We start from the raw sequence: 20,195 nt of genomic DNA, 5'->3' as shown, positions 1-20,195 counted from the left end.
ATGGTGTGGGATCAGAGGAGGGGCTCCTGCAAAGCCCTTAAAATGCCCATACAATGCTGTCTTGCCGCTGGTTGCCTTCACAGGTTCTTTTTTCCCACAGAAAGAACCAGAGACTCTGAGGAGACCTCCAGGTGTGGTGCAGCACCCACCTGTGGGAGGGCAGTGCAGTCAACATGGCACCACTTCTCTTACTCCCCAAATGCAGCCTGTTTCGGTCTCTGTGATGTACAGTGGGTGCTTCAGTCTCACCTCCATGTGCTAGGATCTTCTCAGTGATGGCTTATTCTTGAATAGCTGTTAATTGTTCTTCTTGTAGGGTGAGGCTTGGGTCAGGAACAGCCTATGTCAGCATGTTAGCAAAAGGACTTCTCAAAGGACTTTAAGGACCTTTGAAAGTGCTACTGAAAGGAATTTCACTTGCAGGATGAAAGCACCCCCTGAATGCTGAGGATGACATCTTAAAATGGTCACAGATGTGTGCCAAGTGTCACTTTTACTTAATATTTCAGTATTCGCTGTTTGGATAGCAGCCATTTTATTATGGGACCACAAAGTTTAGCAAGAGAAAGACAACACATGTAGTTTCCGTGATGAGTTTATTCATATATTAGGAACTTGAGGTAGATATTTATTCCTGTCAGAGTCAGTAACTGTGGATTTTCAAAAAATTTTAAATTTAAAAGAAATTTTTAATTGTTTGGTCCTTAAGTTACCTTCCTTTTCTGTTGTTTTAAATTATATAATTTGTGGAACCACCATCTTATCCCAATTTAGCATAGCTCTTTTTTTAAAAAACTTTCAGAAAAACTTTGGAATTTGTGAGGAAAACCAATAAATATTTCATAGGCAATTGTTTTCTAAAACGTGACATTCTCATCGTGAAAGGAATGCAAAATCTCCCTTAAGTTCAAAGGGAAGAGTAGGACACCTTTAGAGCTGCATGTAATTTAAGACAGTAATAGAAGCAGAATAGACCATGTGCAAGGAGACTGGTATGGGGATTCAGAAGTAGCAGAGCTCTCAAGTCAATGGATTTATATTTGAGGGGAAGGCACTTTTAAGTTATTATCATGTTTGGGATCAGTGAGTCAAAATGAACCCACATCAGAATTAATAGAAGAATTAGGCCACATCTTCTGTATCCTTTTTGGTTCTTGATACCTGAGGTACATTTGTTCTCTGACTTGGAGTAGGGCAGGAAATAAGAGGTGTGAAAGTCCCGCTTGCTGCCTCTGCAGCCATTGCTACAGCAGTCCGGTGCATTGACATCATGGAAACCACACTACCAGTGGTCTGAAGACATCAACCAAAGCCCAATACATAGCATGTCTGAAAAAAAAAGATAAGGAAGACGTTGGTAATGATTGAAGCTGGGTGCTGGCTCATGAGGGTTCTCTCTACTATCCTTCTCTACTTTTGTGTATGTGTGAAGATTTCCATAATGGAAGAGGAAAAAGGCAGCCACACGGAGCCTGGATATTTGCTATAAGAGAGCACATTTTCTTCCAACTTCTATGCCAGGCTTATATGTGCTTATGCCACTGATGGAAGAGAATGGTGTTTGCTCCCTTTCCCTGCATAAAGCCCCAGGAGATGGCAGCATGGTCCTTCAAGGGCAACGACAGCTCTCTCTTGCCCTATAGTTACGAGATTGGCTGATTGATACCTTGTTAATGGAGTTTACATCTTATCTGTAGAGTCTGGATGCAGCATGTAAAGCATTACTTTGAGAACTGGAAGACTCGGCTTCCAAGCCCTGTTCTGCCACTTGCCAGCAAATTTTGGATGACACAAAGCGCTGTGTACTGTATGCTCCCTCTAGGCCAGATGCTGTTCTCTAGAAAATGGTCATATATTACCTTGTATATGGCATTCGTAGAATAGAGATCACCTCTACCTACATCAGTGGATTGTTCGGGGACACATGCAAGATAATACACGTGAATGATTAGAATATTTATACATCTCACAGCTTATAAATATATAAAATATAAAGATTAGCATTAGCATGTGTTATTTATTGAAAGTTAAATATTTAAAAATAGCCTATTAATAGGAACTTGCCAGGAAATAGTTCTTCAAAATAACTAATGTTGGGCACCTCGGTGGCTCAGTGGTTGAGCCTCTGCCTTTAGCTCAGGTGGTGATCCCGGGGTCCTGGGATCGAGTCCTGCATGGGGTCCCTGCTTCTCCCTCTGCCTATGTCCTGCCTCCCTCTCTCATGAATAAAACAAACAAACAAACAAAACCACACACACACACACACACACACAAAACCTAATGTCACATCCTAAAGCTTCTGCAAGGTCTTATTGAAAGAGTTTTCAAGTCTTGAACCAGTAGATTCGAATGATGGCTGATCAAACCATTATATATTTTAATGAAAGCATCATTACATATGTGAGTAGTAAAATGGACTTAACTAAGAATTTTCTAAGGATTTATTTCACAAAATTGTAGTGCATGCTTGATTTGCATATAATACGTAATTCTTGTCCCAGAGACCCTGGCAGAGCTTTATCCCACTGGTGTTGCTCGGTGATTTTTCTTTAGCTGAAAGGAAGAAGAGGAAGCCAGCTGCAGCTTTGACACTTATAATCGCACGTCATGTAATAGCAATAGTTATGTATGGGCTGTTTAATTTGAAAGCAACATCAGTCATGCAAATTTCACATCAATTGAAAAAGAAAGGAAAAAAATTCTGTCAAACAGCAAAAGACTTAAATTACCAGGATTAAGTGAAAGAAATTATTTCTAATGGTCTGTGAAAGGGTAGCTAGCAAGTAATACAAAATAAAAAATTAAAAAAATATTTTGATGTAAAGTTAAAATGATACTTAATTACTAAATTGGGCTTATTTCCATTTAGCAATTCAGAAAAATCTGGTGACACTGGCTGGTGTGTGCAGCATTTCTCAGTGAAAATTTTAATCTGTTTGGAAAAATACCAGTTGTGATGATGTTTCTCCTCAACATAAATTGGCTGCGGCCCATAAGATTCTGAAGCCAGCCAGGCTCGCATTGATGTGAGAGTGATTATTTGAGGACCTTCTATTCAGTTCTGGGGATTGGGGAGTAGTATGAATCTGTGAATCAAGTTTATACATCTTGGTATATAATCTTTTATTTCCTCCCTTAAAAAGGTTACTGTATTTTTCATTTTATAAGTGTATCTAGCTGAAAATATATTACATTTGTCTGTAATTTAAAAGAAATTTTCTTAACCTTATAGGAAATCAGATAATAATAAAAATGAAATCTGGCAGCACAGTGGCTCAGTGGTTTAGCGCCTGCCTTTGGCTCAGGGCCTGATCCTGGAGACCCGGGATCGAGTCCCACGTCGGGCTCCCTGCATCGAGCCTGCTTCTCCCTCTGCCTGTGTCTCTGCCTCTCTGTCTCTGTGTCTCTCATGAATAAATAAATAAAATCTTTTTTTTAAAAAAGAGAGAAGTTCTAAAAAAAATGAAATCTGTAAACTATGGAGAAACCAAACCTACTGCAGGTACATAGCTCACTCAAGGTCATCCAACTATTAGTACCAAATCTGGGCCTCAGATTGAGAGGGTTGGATTGAAACCTCACCAGGCCTCACTTCACTGCTGTGTGAACACTGAGGTCCTTTCTCATATTAGAGTACTATAGCCCACATTATAAAGCTCTCTTCTTATTATTGCTTTCTCTCTCTCTCTCTCTCTCTTTCTCTTTCTCTTTCTTTCTTTCTTTTCTTTCTTTCTTTCTTTCTTTCTTTCTTTCTTTCTTCTTCTTTCTTTCTTTCTTTCTTTCTTTCTTTCTTCTTCTTTCTTTCTTCCTTCCTTTCCTTTCCTTTCCTTTCTTCTTTTTTCTTTTCTTTTCTTTCTTTTCTTTTTTTTTTCTTTTCTTTTTTTTTTCTTCTTCTTTTCTCTTCTTTTTCTTTCTTTTTATATGTGGACCCCAATGCAGGGCTTGAACTCACAACACTGAGATTAAGACCTGAGCTGTGATCAAGAGTTGGACCCTCACCCAACTGAGCCACTTCGGCACCCCTGCTTTAGTTTCATTTTAAAAAAATCTGTTTTGAAATAAATTGTACTTAGATTGTACTTATTTTAAAATAATGCCTTCTTTTATAACTCAGGGAGATAGATGGAGAGGCTGGTCCTCACTTTCAGAGGATAGAATGTGCAATAAATCAGTGTCTTCTGTATTTAGAACATGGTAGCCAATCAGGTAATTAAGCATAAACAAGGAAATTACTTGGGTGGTGCAACCAAATATCTAGGTAATGCGAGATTCAAGAGAACTCTGAACAATTTATCATAGAAGCACAGGATTAACCATTTTGGGTCTATAGAAAAAGACTTATTTTTTGTTGTTGTTGTTATTTGTTTGTTTTTTAAACCATTTAAACTGTAAGAGATTCAGTTTCTTCATTTGTAAAGTGAGGATCTTAAATTAGTCGACTTTAACATTTCTTCCAGGTCTGAATTTTGGAGTTTTAGGATTTATATCAAATGAGAACACTGCAATATAATGATATTTATGTGTTTATCTATTTTTTTTTTTAAAGATTTTATTTCTTTCAGAGAGAAAGAATGAGAAAGTGCACGAACTGGGTGGGGAGGTGGGGGAGAGGTAGAAGGAGAGGGATAAGCAGACCTCTTGCAGAGCAGGGAGCCAGATGCATGGCACATGACTTGTGCCCCAGGCAGATGCTCAACCAGCTGAGCCGTCCAGGCTCCCCTATAATGATATCTATTAATGGTATTTCTTTCTGCCTTATTTTAGGACAATGGATATTTATTTTTCATTTATTTTTGAACTTAATTATTGACATCTCTATCTTTAAAGGTAACAACAGAATATTTTTTAAAGTGACTTTAGGGAATAGCTGAAAGTACTCCTCCCACATATGCATGCATTGTCAGGCCTCATGCATGCTTTTGATTCTCTGTGAATCTATGGGGCAGAAAAGTACCTCTTGAGCTGTAAGGGATTCCCTTTTGAAATTGGGAATAATGATAAATCTTTAGTACAAGCTTCCATGTTATATGAGATTCTTTAATTAGAATAAAATAGAGATTTACATATCTTACGTTGGGCACAATGAAGCAAGTCAAATTTCATAAGCTTAGAATTTGAATTAGAAATAAGAGCCTAAATAGAAGTGAATGCTGAGGGACGCCTGGGTGTCTAGTTGGTTAAGCATCAACTCTAGTCGTGATCCCAGGGTCCTGTAATGGAACCTCACATTGGGCTCCCTGCTCAGTAGGGAGTCTGCTTCTCCTTCTCCCTCTGCTGCTCCCCGTGCTTTGTGCTCTCCCACTCTTGCTCTCTCTCAAATAAATAAACAAAACCTTAATCAAAAAAAAAAAAAGAAGAAGTGAATGCTGAAATAGCCCAGATGCTTACAAGAACAGAAGAGGAAGACTCAGACCCAAATATACAAGCGCTTGGATATGTACACACATATACTACCCCCAAAATAGTAAAAAAGGGAAAAAACTTACTCTAGCATTTGCCCTAGATAGACACATTAAGTGTAGCTTTCTGAAGAGGATAGAGTCCAGGCAACTTAGAATGTCCCACAGGGAAGGGGTGAAGGTGGGTACCCCTGAGCATGCCCCAGCAAGCGTGGCATACTGACTACCATCTACTCTGATCGTTAGTACTCCTGCTGCACTCATCTTCATTTTTTATATCACATCATGGTCTAGGGAAAGAATTCCCTAGGCTCAAATAGTAAGCTATACTCATTCAGCCAAGTTGTCTTTATTGTTCTTCTCCTAGAGTCATCAGAGTAACCAGAACTCTCATCTGGGTAAATAAGATTCTCAAATACAATGAAAAGCAAACAACTGAGAATTGCCGTGTACTGAAGGGACACTAGTGTTACAAGAGCTGACAAATTCACAAGTGGAGAAACTAACATTGAGGAAATGGAGATAACAGAGGAATAAAGAAAACTTAATAGTAAGCACAATTAATATTCTGAGATTTGAATGAATAATGCATCCATAAAAACCAAATTATCCCCTAAAGGGGGAAAACCAGCCAGAGTTCTAGCAAATAAAAACAATCATCATCAAAACAAATCGTTCCCTTTTGATAGGTTAAATAGCTGAAAGGACAGAGCTGAAAACGAAGCTCAATGTGTGGTATGAAGCAAGTATTCATGTCAAATGCAATGCACAATAACAAAGGGTCCATTAGAAAGTGCATTAGTTTCCTATTCCTGCTGCACCAAAAGGCCACAAACTTTGTGGCTTAAAATAGCCCAAAAGTATTATCATACAATTCTGGAGGTCAGAGTCCTAAAATCAAGGTTTTGGCAGGGCTGCGTTCCTTCTAGGGCTAGGAGACAATCTTTTCCAGGCTTTAAGAGGGCACCGGCACTCCTTGCCTTGTGGCCCTTTCCTCCATCTTCAAAACCAGCACCATAGCATCTTCAAATCTTTCTCTCCTTTCATCTCTGATCTCTGCCCCTGTTGTCACATCTTCCCTGGCTCTGATACTTCTGCCTCCTTCTTTTAAGAGCTCTCATGATTACATTGGGTCTACCCAGATAATCACAGATAATCTTCCCATTTCAAGATCTTCAACTTAATCACAACCGCAAAGTCCCTTTTTCCATGCAAGGGTGTGTATTTGTAGATTCTGGCTATGTGGCAGGGGGAAGGGGGCTTTATTTTGTCTACTACAGAAACAATGAGAAAAACATTGAAGGGGATAGAATATGGATACCCATATCCATGCAATAGCAATGCCCCAGGGAAGGAAGGAGAAAACAGATGGGAGAAAAGGATCAATTAAATAAGAAGAGAAAATTTTCCAGACCTAGAGAAAGCAGTAAGATTTTAGGTTGAAAGGACCCTGCAATACTAAGCAGGATATATAAAAAGAGACCTACAACTAGACACTAGTGAAATGTTAGATCTCCAAGGATAAGAGATGTCTAAGAGCATTCACAGACAGCAGCAGAACGCGAATGAGTGAAAATCAGATTGTCATCAGGCTTTTATTAAGCCCTACTGGGTATGGTAAACAAAGAGGTAAGGTCTTTAAAGTTCTGAGACAAAATTATTTTAAACTTAGAATTCTATTCCCAGTCAAAGTAGCATTCATGAGTGAAGGCTGAGAATATTTTTGGACATGCTTAGAAATTTTTCCACCCACAGATTCCATTTGAAAGAATTACTTGAGGCCGTATACTAGTAAAAACAAAAGGAAGTAAAAGAGAGGAAGACAAGGGATGCAAGTAACACTGGAGGCCAAAGATACCCACAAATCTAATAAAGTCTAAATGTTTGGTGAGTATGACAAAAATAATAACAATATGAAATTTAACCCAGAGATTATTCTAATGTGGATGCTGGCAAGACTGGTAGAGGTAGAATAGGAAGGAAGTGAAATGAAGCCAAGTTATTTTTTGTCTTGCTGGGGTGAAAAAATATCATCATATAGTTTATTTTTGCATTTTCTGGATTAAAAATTTAAATACTAAATTTAAAAGATTGGATTGATAATATTCTGTGTTAGTATATTTTGAAAGAGATATTCTCATATGCTGTTGGAAGGTGTATATTTTGTCTAGTTTTTTAGGATGGAGGTTTGGTTGTTTAAATTTCTTTAAAATTTGGTTTCCAAATTTTAAAATGAGTATATCCTAGGCCCTACCACTTTCCTCTCTAAGAATTTATCCTATAGGAGTATTTTTATATTTCTGAAAAGGTTTGCAAGAATGTGTATATATGACATTGTTCATAACTGTAAAAAATGGAGAATAATCTAAACCTATGTGGACTAATTAATTATGGACAACTCTGTTCTGATTTTTTAAAAATCAAATAGTTTTGAGAGTTTGCAGACATAGAAATATCTTCAGGTCATATATTTTTAAAATATTTATTTATTTATTTATTTATTTATTTATTTATTTATTTATTGAGAGAGAGCATAAGTGAGAATAGGGGTCGGGGGAAGGGGAGGGGAGGAGAGAGAGGGAATCCACAGACTCCCTAGTGAGTGTGGAGCCAGTCCCAGGGCTCAATCCCACAATCTGTGACATCATGACCTGAGCTAAAACAAAGAGTCAATCAACTGGCTGAGCCACCCGCGTGGCCCGAAGTCATATTTTGAAAAAAAAGCAACAGAATTACTGCTATGATTCTACTTATTGAATGTGATCCTAAAAATACATACATACATATATATATACACATATATTTATACATATATATATATATTCACATATGTATGCAATTATAGAGTTGTGTCTAGAAAGAATCCAAACCAAAATGTTAACAATTATTATCTTTGGGGAGGAGAGTTATTTGGGAGAAGATTTGCTTTTAATTTCCACTTCCATTATTTTACAAGAAGAATATTTATGTATTATGCATATTACTTTTATAACATTTTAAAATTTCAGAAAGAAAATAGCAAGATTCCTTGAAACCCCATGCCCAAGGACAATTTCTGTGAACCGTCTGGTGAGCATATAGCCAGACCATTTGATTCCACATATGAGTATGCCGATATATTTAATTTTCCATAATTGGAGGCATACATAATACATTCTAAAGCCATTTTTAGTTAAGCTTTTAAATTTTGACATAATTGTAGATTCACATGCAGTTGCGAGAAGTACTACAAAAAGATCCCTTGCACATTTTAGCTTGCTTATCTCAATGGTAACCTACTATAAGTTGATTCAGTACTACAACCATGGTAACTGACATTGCTGTCAAGGTAGAGAACATTTCCATTTCTGGAGGATACCTCATATTGCCCTTTTATAGGTACACCCACTTTCACTCTCCACCTCCTATTTAATCCCTGGCAACCACTAACATGTTCCCCATTTCTATGATTTTGTCAATGTTACATAAATGGAATAATATAGTATGTAACCTTTTGAGGTCAGCTGTTTCATCCAGAATAATTCTGTGGAAATTTACCCAGATTGTTGCATTTAGCAATAGTTTTTTTTTTTTTTTAATTGCTAAGTAGTATTCCACCACACGGATGGAACCATTTGTTTAATCAGTCACCTCCTGAAAGATGCCTGGATTGTTTCCAGTTCTTGCTATTACAAATAAAGCTGTCATAAACATTGGTGTAAGGTGTTTTTGTTGTTGTTTTTTCTTTTAGCATAAATCTCAATTTTTCTGGAATAAATACCCAGGATTACATCTGCTGGGTCATATGGTAGTTATATGTTTAGTTTTTAAAGAAATTGCTAAACTGTTTTCTGGAATGACATTATATCTTCCTTTCCAATCTGCATATCTTTTATTTCTTTCTCTTGTTTTATTCCACTGACTAGAACTTCCAGAACTCTGTTGAATGAGAGTGCTAGCAGCAGCATCTTGACCTTGATCTCAGAGGTAAAGCATTCAGTCTTTCACCACTGAGGAAAATGTTTTTAGAAGGTTGATTATAATGTGTCTTGGTGTGGATTTTCTTTGGTTTTTACTATTTGGGATTCATTCATCTTAAACTGCTGAGTTTACATTTCTAGCTAAATTTTGAAATTTTCAGCCATTACTTTTTCAGGCACTTTTTCAGCCCTACTTTCTTTCCTCTCTTTTTCTGGCACTTTGTTAGATAATTGTAACATCTTTGTTGCACCAGTATTAGCATCTAATTGTCTTTTATTTATAATGTGAGATCTTGGTTCTTGGTATGATGAATAATTTCTTACTGGGAAACCTGATCATTTTCATACTATGTTTTGAGTTCTATGCTTTGTATGCTGTGTCTTATTTAAACCTTCTGTTTTAAAGTTTTGGATACTGCATCGAGGGGAAGGATGATTCCACCTCATTACAACCTCATGCAAGGAGGAGATAGAAGCTCAAATTCTCCATTTGGCCTATGTTGATACCTAACAGTGGTGCTGCTCTTCCTTACTACTGGGCAGGGGTAGAGATTCTGGCTCTCCTGTGGTCTCCACTGACTCCTTGGTAGGGGTGGCCTTGTTTCTGCTGAAGGAGTGACTATGAAAGTCCTCAGTCTCTCCAAGGCCTCCTAGAGAGAGGTAAGGGGTAACTCGTTAATGCTAGTGGGGAGATGGAGGTAGGTTCACCACACGATACCTACTGTCATCAAAGTGAGTGGGCCTCATTATCAGCCAGCAAGGGTAAAGGTCTCAGCTCCTTACCTGACTGTTTTTAATACTTGGTGAGGTATTGGAGAGATCCATTATAGCCTGCTGAAGCTAGAAGTCTAGAGTCCCCATTCCACTTTTACTGGCATGAGGAATGCTGGGATTAGAGGTATTCTGTTGTGCTTGGCTGGAGGAGAGCAGTATTTGAAAGCTTTGTTCTTGATTGGCTGCCTCTTTCCTTGTTCTCTGCCTAGAGAGAATTGGTATTTGTTGAGGCTATTTTTGTGTGCAGCCATTGACATTGTTGGATTGCAAGCTTTTTCTGCTCTAAATCTGAGATGAGGCATAAAGAAAATTCAGGGACCTCACCACTGTGTTCTTTCTGGGTCCTGATATCCTCAGATTGCCTGACCTGTTTCCATTTTTCAGTCTTCTTATGTTTGTTTTATTTATAATGTACATGGTTTTTAGTTTTACATAGTAGGAAGAATAGGGAAAATTATGTCTACTCCATCATCCTAGAAGTAAAAATCCTGATAGAGAAAAATCCATTTTGCCACCAACTTTTCACTCAAAAATATGCTGGGATGATCCTTCTATTCCAATGACTACTGATTGATATCATCCTTTCAGTAGACAAATATTCCATAGTTTCCTTTTAACTAATCCATTAGTAATACACATTTAGTGACATAATAAAAAATTTACGGTGATGGAAATATCTTAATATGGAGGTCATATTCTCTATTCTATATTTCTGAAATCCAAAAAGCTATGTAAACAGAAATATTTTACAATGTTTGTACAAAATTGGACTAGAATTCACAGAAGGCTATTTATCATCTTAATTTATCCAACTTCCTTCAATACCTTATGGTTGCTAAAAAATATTAAGATGTTTGATTATGATTTGCTATCCAGCCTGCTGGGGTTAAAAAACATGTGGTCTGTGGATCTTATTACTTTCTAAGTGGCAAATATTTTTAATACATGTCTTTCAAATTATCTTAGGATAATATCCTAGGAAAGTGCTTGTTAAATTTTGGACCATACTGTCAAATTGCACCCTAAAATGTTGTGATACGTGTCCTTAACAGAACATAGGAGTACCCATCATTTTTTCATGTTTTTAATAACACTGGATATTGTCATTCAGTAGCTTAAACTTAAATTTATTCTTTGTAAGATCATAAATAGAATCGATAAATGTACATTTCAGAAAACTCTAGAAAATACAGAACTGTTTAAAGATTAAAATTAAAAGCACTTAAAACATCTCATTTCAGGGGCACATGGGTGGCTCAGTGGTTGAGTGTCTGCCTTCAGCTCAGGTCATGATCCCGGGGTCTGGGATGAAGTCCTGCATCAGGCTCCCTGCAGGGAGCCAGCTTCTCCCTCTACTGTCTCTGCCTCTTTCTCTGCCGTGCTCATGAATAAATAAATAAAATCTTTAAAAAATATCTCATTTCAGAGGTAATAATGTTTAATATTTTGGTTTATTTTCATCTGATCTACGTTTAAAACACAAAATTGGAATTACATGTAATTTAGTTTTATCTTTTCATTAGTGTTATATGGTGAACAATTTCCTCTTTCTTTAAATATTTTTACAAGGTAAAATTTAAATGATTGCATAGCTTTATTGAATAGATATACCATAATTTCTGTAACTGAATCCTTATTGTTGAGCAAATGGTTTGTTCCCATGTGACTTTTCCCATGTGATTATATTGTAATAAGGTGGTTATATACATTCCAAAGTGTGAGAGTTAAAAGAATGAAGCTTGGTCTCTTAAAACTGAAATTCCATCTTTTCAAAGGTGTTCTAATTCAATCTGATTATTTTTAATGTACTGTTATTTTCATGTGACCCAGAGAATGCAAATCAAGAGAAATTAGTCTTAGTTCCATTCTCTCTCACTTCCTTTCTTCTTTCCCCCTTTTCTCTGTTCATCCCTCCTTCCAGAAATGTTTAAATGCAAGTAATTGATTTTTTTTTTTTTCAAAAAGCCAACGAAGAAAAGAAGAGGAGATAGACTTTTGGTTCTCATAATAACTCATCTTGAAACTAGGGAAAGCCATTTGAATTTCTTATCTTCACTTTCTTCAACTATAAAGAAAAAAGTTGAGTTAGTAGTTATCTAAAGCTATCCCCTACACCCTTATGTTTGTCCTTTTGTTAGGTCATCATAACATCACTGAGGTGATGTCTCCACCACTTTTCCTGTTTTTTTTTTTCCTGTTCATTTGTATGATTTTGAGGAGCAATTATTATTTATCTTTGCTTCATACTAGTTTTCAGTTTTCTGGTAGGATTGTTTTGTGTGTGAGGAATATAAGCAGAACATTCTTCAGTTGCCGCGTAAAGATTTTTCTATATTTTACTTCATCTATCCTGGGGTTTGGAGGGAGAGTCAATCACTACCCCGAATTTTCCAATATACTATGTATACACTGTCTTACAGAGTATGGAATATTCTCTGTAAAGCTCTCCCCTTTTGTAGCCATTCAGTCTATCTGGGCCTCAGTTTCTTCATCAGTTAAACAAAAAATTATCTAGCTCACAGTTTCCCTTAAGAAGTAAATGAGGCACTGAGCGGGAAAACCCTTCATGAAATGAATTGAAGTGAAGCCTAGAGTAAGAGCTGAGTAACAGGCTAGAGGGACTTCTCACCGCTAGGTGACAAGAGTTTGTCCATCCTGCATGGAACCACTTAGCTATTCCATATTCTTAGAACAGCATCTCTTTCTTTTCCCACCTTCATTAATTCACCCTTCTGATCCTACTTCCTTAGCTCCCAACACCTCTAGACTTGTATTTTGAAGTTCTCCTCCTATTAAGCTGTCAAAGGAAGAATTTTTAGTCACATGTTTGCAATTGTCTATCCCTACTCCCCAGATACTTTGTTGGCTCTCTAGCCTTAGCTACTCAGGAAGGAAGCCAAGCATCTCAAGCCAGGAGGACTTGCCACCATTCCTGCCAAGTTAAGGGCCAATGCCATAAAACTTTCTAACATATGCCCATGTGGCTCTTGGCACTTTTTTGGAGATCTGACATCAAGGATAGCCCTGAGGGACTGAGTGTCAAGGTTAAGAACACGCTATTCCCAGCACCGGGGAAGTCATTCACGTTCAACTGATCTCACTGGAGAGTGGGTGGTTTAGTACTTTATAACAGATTCCAAAACCTTCCGTAGTTTATGTGTAATTAGAACAGTTGCAGACAGAGTTTTCCACTGTTTGTTTTTTAGATAAATTTCTCATTGGAAATCAATATAGTTAAAGCATAAATGGAGGAGTTCAATTGCTTTTTAAAATCTGCAATGGTTAGAAAACATGCCTGTACCTGTTAGTCCCGGATCAGGCCTGAATACTGACGAAAGTGCTCCAAACCAAGGGCTATCTTTCCAAATAGGCAGAGTAGATGGTCCCCAAAAGACATGACCTACAAAACAAGTGCTAAAAATTTCATTTCTAAACATGTCTTCCTCATAGTACAGCAGGGATGCTCAATTTTCCACTATTTGGGTTTAAGGCATTATTTCTGTTTGTGTGCCCCATAAAAGTGCATATCTCTTGGGTTATGTTTTCATATGAATTTTTTTTCTAGATTTACTATGTTAGCCTGAGGAACTGGATCCATGGATCTAGTAAGCTAAATAAATTGAACTAAGTAATAGCTAAGCTCAAGTTGAGGTCTTATAAACACAATTAAAGATTGTGTTTTGATGGGGTAAGAGCACAGGACATTTCAGAGGAAGAAGAGTAGTCAGAGCACCAGATGGTATCCGACAATAATGAGTGTTGATAAGAAAGAAGAGTAGCATAGGCTTAAGGGTTATCAGCAAGTTAAATGATATAATGTATATGAAGTCTTTAGCCTGGAACCTGACACAAGGTTCATCCTCAATAAATGTTACTGTTACAACAATGTGCCCCATAGATTGATGCTAGGGTGACAACCGAGAACAGTAATAAGACTTGGTTCTAGCCCTCAGGAAGCTAAAGTTGAGTAGATGAGTAAATAACTAAAAATTATAATAGGGTGATGGTAAATACTCCTCCAGAGGAAAGTCAGAGTGGAATGTTTGAGGAGCATGGAGCAGATGCCCACGTTTCAGTAGCAGGGCTTTCCACAGAAGATTTCCTGTTCTGTGACCTCAGTTAAGAATGGGTGATATGGGGAAGCGAAGAGAGGAGAGTTTCAGACACAGAGAACACCTACATCAAAATCTGGAACTGAGGGCGTGTGCTGAGAGCTGAAAGGTGTTTAGTTGTATTCAATACAATGGGTCATGGCGCTGAATGAGGCTGAAGCAGTTGGCAGCAGAAGGCAGAGTAGGAAACGGCAAACCCAAAAGACAGATCTATAGTTGGTAGAAGCTACAACTGGCTGCTGCAAAGTGAGAAAAACCTGAGTCACCAGCACAAGTCACCAGCACAAACTTTAGTGGATTTGGGAGAAAATTGTCCATTCTGGTGACCACTTTTATGCTCTGAATTATGTGCCACAACTGGGATGTTGTTGTTTCTCTCCTTGTGTGTTTTCTCTTTTCCTCAGAAGGGTGACAGTGATGCAAAGGTCAGTTCATTTGTATTTCTCAATGTCCACCATGTGTGGAACCATAGACAAAAATGAACAAGTACAGAGGGGACAACAGCTGTGGGGCGCTTGGATGATACAATTGGTTAGGCATCAAACTCTTGGTTTTTTTGTTTTTGTTTTTTAAGACAGAGATATTTATTTCAATCAGCAGACTCGGGTTTTGCAAACCCCAGCCCATGGCGGGCAGCCCTCCACCTCCCACCCCTGTCCACTTGCGCCCCCACCCCCTTAGCCACAGCAAGGGTAATGAAAAATGGGAAGCCAAGAGGGCCCCTGCCAGGGGCAGATTGCCTGGCTGTGCGGTGAGCGCGGCCCCAGCTATGGCTGGAGTGGCAGCCACCACAGGACTCTCCGTATAAATTAAGTCTCTGCAGCCACAGCTAGAGGCAAGGCATGCTCGTGGAGGGAAGGCCAGAAGGCAGCATCCGTGACCCCCCGCCAAGCAATGGATCAAGGGCAGAGCTTAGGGGAGAAAGAAGCCAAAGGGAAAGAGAAGAGGTATAGGAGTAGGGGGTGGTGAGGCCCCCAGATTTTGGTCCCAGGAGAAGAGAGGCCAGTTGGTCCAGTTTGGGTGGGTTTAAAGAAGGGAATGTATTAGTAAGCACAGGGGAGAGTGTGCCATGGGGCACCCCCGGGGAGGCCAGGCCCCGACCCAGCCGAGGAGAGTCTGAGGGCCCTGGGAGCTCTCAGGGAATGTCACTGCTGAAAAAAAAAAAAAAATATATATATATAGTAACCATTCATGAGAGGGTGGAAACAGGGCTGGGGTAGATCTCAGGGTCATGATATCAAGTCACATGTCAAGCTCCACACTCAGTGTGGAGTCTGCTTTGGATTCACTCTCTCCCTCTACCCTCCCTCTGCTCTCTTTCTCAAATAAATATATCTTTTTTTTTTTTAGGAAAAAGAAGGAGACACCACTGAATAAACAGGGGGTTCAAAATGTTACAAGTCTCAAAAATAAGAAGTGTACAGGAAAAGTAACTAATATAATTCATCCCACATCTACTCCCTGCCTCTTGCTGAGCTAAACCAATGTGAGTAGATTGGTGCATATCATGTTGTACCTTTCTCCAAGACCAAATACATACAAAACTACACACATATATATATAGAAAGCTATTCCCTTGTTTTTAAAAGGGGCTAAACTTCACACATTGTTTTGAAACTTGTGTTCTTATTTAATAATACATCAGGGACAACATTCCAGTTTTGGACACATAAAGATTTAATCCAGTCTTTTTAATGCTGCATACTATTCTGTAGTATAATATGCTATAATTTAATTAACCAGTCTGCTCCTGATAGACCTTCAGATTTTTCTCAGGTCATTCTGTTAAAATGCTGTAAGTGTGTATATTTATAAATTCTTGGTTTTTGTTTGGGTTGTCATTAGTGAGTGTCAAAAAGTGGGTTGAATGAGTTACTGTGTGTGTATAGGGACTCCATATTTTCTTTTTTGTAAGTGCTTTTATTTCTCCTGAATCTTTAGAAGCAGCCAATACTTCAGTTTCTGTTGGAGTAGTGATTTTCAGCTTTGACTCTATTCACAGCATCTTGTAAGCCAGCAGCACCCAAACTTGTTAGTCACAGGACCCTTATGTTCTCAAAAATTAATGAGAATACTAAAGAGCTTTTTTTTTGTTAGCAGGAGTAATATCTATCAATACTTACCATACTAGAAATTAAAACTGAGAAATGTAAAAAAAAATTATGATTTTCTTTACCAAAACAATAATAAATACATTACATATTAATGTAAATAATATATTTTTATGAAAAGCAGTTATGATTTAGTTAGATTTCCAAAACAAAACAAAGTGAAAAGAATGGTATTTTTTTTTCTTTTGCACACTTCTTTAATATTTAACTTAAAAAAAAGACAGCTGGATTCTGGTATCTGCTTCTGCATTTTGGTAAGTAGTTTTGGTTGAATGGTATTAAGAGAAATTGGGCTCACACAAATATGTAGCAGGAAAAGAGTAGTATTTTAATAGAATTTTCAGACAATTGTGGATATTCTTCTTTGATACCACATCAAAACTTGACAAGCAGTAGTTTCATAAAAGTCATATAAAATGTGGAATCTGAAACCATATCAATAAATGTGTTCTCTGTTACGTTAACATTCATTATTCCATTTTGCTTATTGAATGGATCTCTGATACATCGGTCATTTAAAAAATATTGGTTCCCTAAATTATTTAAGGCTTTCAAGTGCAAGATCACCCCCAATCTTATCCGAGTTGTTTTACAGTAGTAGGAAGATGTCAAGATCCTTGTAGTAAATAATAGTTTTCTAAAATCCTAATTTCCCTAAGGAGAGGGCACTTGATGAAATGAGCCCTGGGTATTATACTGTATGTTGGCAAATAGAATTTAAATAAAATACCTAAAAAATAATAATAAATACTAAATAAAATCCTAATTTCCACTTTAAATCTCAAAGGTTATATCATTGGAAATATATACTGTTCATTATTTTCCTTGGAGCAGCAGACTTCCATCATTCATTTTGAATCAAATATTTGCCAAATACTCAATTAGGAATAACAATAGTTTGCCTGTCATTGGTTCCTTTAAGCAAATGGTGCTCCACAGAAAAGAGGCTAGTACAGCTTATAACTCAAACAATCTCATGGGTGATTTTTCTTCAGTCAATCTTTATACTTCCATTTGCAGCAGCAATGCTTTATGCATATTTGTTTGTTTTTTCCCACAGAATATTAAAAAGATGTTTATTGGTGACCAAGATTTAAGATAATCAGTACATTTCCTACATCATAAAAAACATTCTTAAATGTAACTTTTTGTCATTATTGTTTTGTTTTTGTTTTCTTCCTGAAAGGGTGTAACAGTGAAGAAATTAATGATTACCAGTGTCTTGATTCATGCTCAGGCTTCAAAAGTTTTATCCTCTGTTGCTTTTATATCAGTACAAATATCAATACCGTGAAAAAGGCATTGGATTTTGTCTGGCCTTATGTTGTTATTTTGCCTTATTTTACTTCTGTTTTTTTTTTTTTTTTTCTCTGAGCGCAGAACCCGATGTGGGACTGGATCCCACGACCCTGGAATCATGACCTGACCTGAAGGCAGAGGCTTAACCAACTGAGCCACCCAGGTGCCCCTAGCCTTATTTTGAAAATATTTCACCTCACTAACCCCCTGGAAAGGTTTTAGGCATCCTCAAGTGTGCATCCAGTGTTGAAAACCACTCTTTTTGATTAGTGCTTCTCACATATTAATGGACACACAAATTGCCTGGGGATCTTATTAAAATACAGATTTGAAGGGCACCAGGCTGGCTCAGTCAGCGAAGCATCGGACTCTTGATTTCAGCTCAGGTCATGATCTCAGGGTCATGAGATTGAGCCTTGTGTAGGGCTCCATGCTTAAGAGTCTCTCTCTCCCTTTTCCTCAACCCCCACCCTAAAAAAATAATGGAGATTTGAATTCCGTTCTTGAAGTGGGACCTGAAAGTTGCATTTGTAACAAGTTCCCAGGTGAAGAAGATGCTTCCTGTAGGTGGCGACAGTTTGAGTAGCACGTCCCTAAACCTACACAGTTTTAAAGTAATTAAAGGTGAATAAAATATTCAGTTAATCAGTTATATCAGGCACATTTTGAGCATTCCAAGCCATGTGAGGCTAGTGGCTGTTGTTGTATTAGCTAGAAGAGAGAACATTTCCATCATCACAGAAGTCTTTGGATGGTGCTGCTCCAGATGGTTTATATGGAGTTAATAGTGACAGGCTCCTGTAACTGAGTTCATTTAAACATTAATCAGAAGCTATTCTTCAAAACATATGTGGGGATAACTTATTATGAATAAGTTTACTATTTTTCTTATGAATGCAACAAAGGCAAATCATTTAGAGTCTTAAAAAATGGCTTAAGGTCAATAGCTTCAAGTTGCCTGATGAATTTTTACCAACTCCCTGGTGCCATGCCATGTCTTTATGAGCTGGTATATTGCAAGACTGGTGCATGATATTCCACTTTTGTAGAAGAAAGGAATCTATTTAAAAGATAAAACGATTAGGAGTAACTGATATGAAGATCGAAAAATCCTTACTCACTGCAAATGATTTTCATAATAAAAACAAGGTCCTCCATACAATTCACAAGAAACAATTTCAGTGGAAAAAAAAAAAAAAAAAAGCTCCACTGGGGAGAATAAAAGGTTATGCCTCAAAGGTTAGCAGGCGGGATAGTGTTTCTCCTGGGCACATGCCCGTGCAGACGGCGTGCTGAGAGGCATTCCTTGGAGTTCACTTGGGCAGTTCTTGCTCTGAGGAGAGCTGGCCAAAGGCTGCATACCCCACCTGACTCAGGGAAACATTCCAAGGTAGGTTTTCCAGAAGCATTCCTCGTCTGCAAAGTTCGTAAGCGGAGACGAGCCTAGTTGGGGTGGAGAGCAAGTGAAAGCTAACAAAAATAAGGAGAGGGAGGCCAGGGAGGCCGTCGGAGACCGAGCTGCGCTCTTCCTTCGGTCGAGCCTGTATCCACAAACACCACGTCCTGCACACAGGTAAGGAACAGTTGCACATGAAGCGCACCTGAGCTGTGGCCGGTGAGTGGGGCTCGGAGGACACCCCAACAGCAAAGCAAGAAGAAGCCTTTTGTCAAACATTCCCATTCTGAGAGTGAACACGGTGCTGGCCGTCCTGGGGAGCGTGAGGATGCCACCCTGCTCTGGCGCCTCTTCTGTACCTGCCGCCCCCATCACCTTCTTCAGGGGGAACCAGCAGGAGGAAAGGAGACTGCGCGACCCATCCTGGCTCCGGGCTTGCCAGGCCGGAGGCACACGGCGTGGCTCCTGCGGTCCGTCCTCCGGGGCAGGTGCAGCTGCTGCGCTGCTCAGTCCAGTTCTCAGTCGGGTACATGTGTCTTGGCTTTGGAGCTCCTCAGGCATCGGCGAAGAGCCCCGCAGGGGGCAGAGCCCTGAACCCCGCTGCACCCGGTCGGGTACCACCGCCCCTCAGCAGCCCCGCTTCTGCCCTCAGGGCTTCGGCCCACATCCGACCTCTGTGCCCTGTCCAGGTCCCTGGAGCCAGAGCTCAGCGGTCACCACTATGTGAGACCAGGCTGGGGGCATTGCCTTTGGTTCCTTGAGACAAAAATAGGGACATTTTAGGTCAAGAGCAGGATTTCCTCTGGCTCCCTGGTGAGGGGGGCGGGTCGGGAAGCAGGTGGGCCGGCATCTCTACAGACCACCCTCTGGAGGGGCTGAGTGCCCGGTGCCTGCCCCTCTGGGCGGATGCGGCCTCTTCGGCTCCCGCCAGGCCTCGCCCGGATCACCCGCCTCGCTGAGTCTGTCTGCCGGGCCCCACACCTGCCTGTGTGACACCTGCTTTAGATGAAGCACCAACCTCTGGTCAGGTTCATAAGCTCATCTGCCTCCGGGGACCAGAGTGGTACTGTCCAGCAGTGCCACGGCAAGAAATGCCAGCTTGAAAAGACCACTCTCCTCCGCACTTTCTCAGGGAGCAGCTGGCA

The 20,195-nt window shown here is 39.1% G+C and overlaps 1 long non-coding RNA gene across 1 annotated transcript in view; it reads right to left on the bottom strand.

Annotated features, from left to right (window-relative positions):
- Positions 1-600: 600 nt before the first annotated feature.
- LOC112652309 (uncharacterized) overlaps positions 601-20,195 on the bottom strand; it is a 29,378-nt gene continuing 9,783 nt past the window's right edge. Inside the window, exons 2-3 of the long non-coding RNA XR_003131352.3 lie at positions 13,434-13,532; positions 601-1,329 (exon numbers count right to left, since the gene is read on the bottom strand). This is a non-coding gene — a long non-coding RNA (uncharacterized LOC112652309). The remainder of the gene's footprint in view (positions 1,330-13,433; positions 13,533-20,195) is intronic.

This window comes from Canis lupus, chromosome 13, assembly GCF_003254725.2.
Source record: "Canis lupus dingo isolate Sandy chromosome 13, ASM325472v2, whole genome shotgun sequence".
Lineage (NCBI taxonomy): Eukaryota > Metazoa > Chordata > Mammalia > Carnivora > Canidae > Canis > Canis lupus.
The sequence above is the reverse complement of the archived record's forward strand: the minus strand, read 5'-3'. Positions and strand labels throughout refer to the sequence as shown.